Source organism: Oncorhynchus nerka, linkage group LG15 (assembly GCF_034236695.1).
Source record: "Oncorhynchus nerka isolate Pitt River linkage group LG15, Oner_Uvic_2.0, whole genome shotgun sequence".
Taxonomy (NCBI): domain Eukaryota; kingdom Metazoa; phylum Chordata; class Actinopteri; order Salmoniformes; family Salmonidae; genus Oncorhynchus; species Oncorhynchus nerka.
The window spans coordinates 20,379,590-20,384,625 of record NC_088410.1 but is presented as its reverse complement, the minus strand read 5'-3'; the positions used below and the strand labels follow the sequence as shown (position 1 = coordinate 20,384,625).

At 51.9% G+C, this 5,036-nt stretch overlaps 1 long non-coding RNA gene and 1 pseudogene across 1 annotated transcript; both read left to right on the top strand.

Annotated features, from left to right (window-relative positions):
- The first annotated feature begins 1,321 nt into the window (after positions 1 to 1,321).
- Positions 1,322 to 2,163, top strand: LOC115119635 (uncharacterized). The gene is made up of 3 exons (XR_003862016.2): positions 1,322 to 1,439; positions 1,657 to 1,712; positions 2,014 to 2,163. It is a non-coding gene; the product is annotated as an uncharacterized LOC115119635 (long non-coding RNA).
- Positions 2,164 to 2,319: 156 nt separating this feature from the next.
- LOC135559800 (transcription factor SPT20 homolog) overlaps positions 2,320 to 5,036 on the top strand; it is a 5,527-nt pseudogene continuing 2,810 nt past the window's right edge.

Genomic DNA, 5,036 nt, shown 5'->3' with positions numbered 1-5,036 from the left:
CGCCCTCCACAGCAGGTGTGTACAGACTGCAGACCTCCTACCCCTGCGCCTCCTCTTTCTCTCCTCCACACCTCTCCCCTGTTCTCTCACCCCTCCTCCTCCTTCTCTCCTCCACACCCATCCCTGTTCTCACACCCCTCCTCCTCCTTCTCTCCTCCACACCCATCCCTGTTCTCTCACCCCTCCTCCTCCTTCTCTCCTCCACACCTTTCCCTGTTCTCTCACCTCTCCTCCTCCTTCTCTCCTCCACACCTCTCCCCTGTTCTCTCACCCCCTCCTCCTTCTCTCCTCCACACCCCCCTCCCCCCCTGTTCTCTTACCCCTCCTCCACACCCCTCCCCTGTTCTCTTACCCTCCTCCACACCCCTCCCCTGTTCTCTTACCCCTCCTCTACACCCCTCCCCTGTTCTCTTACCCCTCCTCTACACCCCTCCCCCTGTTCTCTTACCCCTCCTCTACACCCCTCCCCTGTTCTCTCTTTACCTCTCCTCCACACCCCTCCCCTGTTCTCTTACCCCTCCTCTACACCCCTCCCCTGTTCTCTTACCTCTCCTCCACACCCCTCCCCTGTTCTCTTACCCCTCCTCTACACCCCTCCCCTGTTCTCTTACCCCTCCTCCTCTACACCCCTCCCCTGTTCTCTTACCCCTCCTCTACACCCCTCCCCTGTTCTCTTACCTCTCCTCCACACCCTCCCCTGTTCTCTTACCTCTCCTCTACACCCCTCCCTGTTCTCTTACCTCTCCTCCACTCCTCTCCCCTGTTATCTCCCCCTTCCTCCTCCCCCTTCTCTCCTCTCCCCCTGTTATCTCCCCCTTCCTCCTCCCCTTCTCTCCTCTCCCCTGTTATCTCCCCCTTCTCTCCTCTCCCCTGTTTTCTCACCTCTCCTCCTCCTTCTCTCCCCCATTAAAGACTGAGAGCAGTTGGAAGTAATTAGAACTCCTTGTGTGTGTGTGTGTGTGTGTGTGTGTGTGTGTGTGTGTGTGTGTGTGTGTAAGAGAGCGTATGAGTGTGTGTACCATACCAGAATGTCTAGATCAAGGCACCAGTCCCCATGAGTCCAGGAAGGCACCAGAAAAATGTTCAGCCCTCTTAAACCCTCCTCCTCGCTCCCCCTCCATCTCTCTCTCATCTGCCTCCCCCTGCCACCAACCCCTCTCCCCCTCTGCTACAGAGCAGACACGAATAGAAAGGAACACACCATCACCACACACTTGGCGTCCCCTTTAACACAATACCATATCACACACAGGTACAGATAGTCACACACACGCTGATGCTACCACAGTGGGCCATAAAGACAATTGTGTCAATAAAGTTTATTCAAACAAACAACCGGACGTCACACCACAATGGCGGCCAGCACAACAGTGACAGTTCTGACTCCCAATGGAAGAAGACAAACCGTAAAAATATCACCAAACACACCTTTGCTACAGGTAGGTAGTAATAAAGCTGATTTCCTGCTCTCCCAGTCTGCGTTTAAAATAACTGTCTCCCTTTTCTAGGTTATGAAAACGAGAGTGATATTTTCATGTCGGCTGAACAATGACTGTTCAGTTTAGCCCGCTCGTTTTTCTCTCTTTGTCTGCACAAAGTAAGTTGCTTTGCTAGTTAACTTGTTTAGCTGATAGATAACCAATACTTTGTATTTAGGTCCTCGAAGACGTCTGCAAGAAACATGGAATTAATCCTGACGACCACGGTTTAAAGTGAGTTGAGAGCTTTGTTGTTAGCCTAGCTAGCTAACTTGGTCTCTAGACGTTAGCTGGCTAGCTCTGTGAACTGAAAGACTAGCTAGATATCCTCTTTATTACAACATTTTCCGTGGATGTTTTGGGAGTGGTACCCAAATCATCAAACTGAACTATGATGAAGCTGTGATTGAGTGGAGGGGGAGGGATGGCTAGTCGTGCGTGCCCTCTGTCCATGCCCTTTGTATACGGGGCTCAGGACACTGCTCTTTCACTAAAGCCTCATCCCTCCCTCTCTATCCATCCATCCCTTTGACAGATTTCAGAGGAACGTTCTGGACCTGTCGCTTCAGTGGAGGTTTGCCAGCGTGCCAAACAATGCCAAGCTGGAGGTGGTGACCAGCACCCGGAAACAGACAGGAACCGACAGCCCGGTGGGTGAAACTAGTGTGTGTGTGGCGTGCAGCATGACTTCACCATGTCCAGGAAACAGCATCCATTCTACTACTTCTGCTTCATTATGGTCATAACAACATTACTGTTGCATTTGATAAAATGTTCCATGTTGCCCCTTTGGCTCTCTCGCTCTCTGCATCCAATATGTTGCATTCTCTCTGCATCCAATATGTTGCATTACCGCCACCTACTAGACTGGTGTACAACTCCCTTATACTTTGCGTGAAATACCCTACCATCTAAATTAATCTAACACTACACTCACAAAAAATGTAAATAACACCACCCTACTCCTCTATTTAGTCCAACAGGCCAACAGCCTGAAAGGATGAAACACCACCACTTAACACACCCTGTAACTCTTCTGATGTCTCACACACCCAAATACCTCTCTGCAGCTGCCACCACCACTTAACACACCCAAATACCTCTCTGCAGCTGCCACCACCACTTAACACACCCTGTAACTCTTCTGATGTCTCACACACCCAAATGCCTCTCTGCAGCTGCCACCACAACCTCAATTTGCTGTGACTTACGTTCTATCCCTGCAGTACAGTTGATAACCATTGATATACATGCTAAAAACCCCATCTTAATGAAACGTGTATCACTTGTTGGCCTCTGTACTGGTACAGATCTACTACTCACACCCCTCCTCTCAGGACCTCTCCCTCTGTACTGGTACAGATCTACTACTCACACCCCTCCTCTCAGGACCCCTCCCTCTGTACTGGTACAGATCTACTACTCACACCCCTCCTCTCAGGACCCCTCCCTCTGTACTGGTACAGATCTACTACTCACACCCCTCCTCCCTCTGTACTGGTACAGATCTACTACTCACACCCCTCCTCTCAGGACCCCTCCCTCTGTACTGGTACAGATCTACTACTCACACCCCTCCTCTCAGGACCCCTCCCTCTGTACTGGTACAGATCTACTACTCACACCCCTCCTCTCAGGACCTCTCCCTCTGTACTGGTACAGATCTACTACTCACACCCCTCCTCTCAGGACCCCTCCCTCTGTACTGGTACAGATCTACTACTCACACCCCTCCTCTCAGGACCCCTCCCTCTGTACTGGTACAGATCTACTACTCACACCCCTCCTCTCAGGACCCCTCCCTCTGTACTGGTACAGATCTACTACTCACACCCCTCCTCCCTCTGTACTGGTACATATCTACTACTCACAACACTCCTCTCAGGATCCCTCTCTCTGTACTGGTACAGATCTACTACTCACAACACTCCTCTCAGGACCCCTCCCTCTGTACTGGTACATATCTACTACTCACAACACTCCTCTCAGGATCCCTCTCTCTGTACTGGTACAGATCTACTACTCACACCCCTCCTCTCAGGACCCCTCTCTCTGTACTGGTACAGATCTACTACTCACACCCCTCCTCTCAGGACCCCTCCCTCTGTACTGGTACAGATCTACTACTCACACCCTCCTCTCAGGACCCCTCTCTCTGTACTGGTACAGATCTACTACTCACACCCCTCCTCTCTCTGTACTGGTACAGATCTACTACTCACACCCCTCCTCTCTCTGTACTGGTACAGATCTACTACTCACACCCCTCCTCTCAGGACCCCTCCCTCTGTACTGGTACAGATCTACTACTCACACCCCTCCTCCCTCTGTACTGGTACAGATCTACTACTCACACCCCTCCTCTCAGGATCCCTCCCTCTGTACTGGTACAGATCTACTACTCACACCCCTCCTCTCAGGACCCCTCCTCTCTCTGTACTGGTACAGATCTACTAATCAGGACCCCCTCCTCCTCTGTACTGGTACAGATCTACTACTCACACCCCTCCTCTCAGGACCCATCCCTCTGTACTGGTACAGATCTACTACTCACACCCCTCCTCTCAGGACCCCTCCTCTCAGGACCCCTCCTCTCAGGACCCCTCCTCTCAGGACCCCTCCCTCTGTACTGGTACAGATCTACTACTCACACCCCTCCTCTCAGGACCCCTCCCTCTGTACTGGTACAGATCTACTACTCACACCCTCTCCTCCCTCTGTACTGGTACAGATCTACTACTCACCCCTCCTCTCAGGACCCCTCCCTCTGTACTGGTACAGATCTACTACTCACACCCTCTCTCAGGACCCCTCCCTCTGTACTGGTACAGATCTACTACTCACACCCCTCCTCTGTACTGGTACAGATCTACCACACCCTCCTCTCTGTACTGGTACAGATCTCTGTACTACTCACACCCCTCCTCTCAGGACCCCTCCTCTGTACTGGTACAGATCTACTACTCACACCCCTCCTCTCAGGACCCTCCTGTACTGGTACAGATCTACTCTGTACTGGTACAGATCTACTACTCACACCCCTCCTCTCAGGACCTCCTCTGTACTGGTACAGATCTACTACTCACACCCCTCCTCTCAGGACCCCTCCTCTGTACTGGTACAGATCTACTACTCACACCCCTCCTCTCAGGACCCCTCCTCTGTACTGGTACAGATCTACTACTACACCCCTCACTGTACCCCTCCTCCTCTCAGGACCCCTCCCTCCTGGTACAGATCTCTGTACTGGTACAGATCTACTACTCACACCCCTCCTCTCAGGACCCTCCTCTGTACTGGTACAGATCTACTACTCACACCCCTCCTCTCAGGACCCCTCCTCTGTACTGGTACAGATCTACTACCCTCACACCCCTCCTCTCTCCCTCCTCTGTACTGGTACAGATCTACTACCACACCCTCCTCTCAGGACCCCTCCCTCTGTACTGGTACAGATCTACTACTCACACCCTCTCAGATCTACTCTCTGTACTGGTACAGATCTACTACTCACACCCCTCCTCTCAGCACCCATCCCTCTGTACTGGTACAGATCTA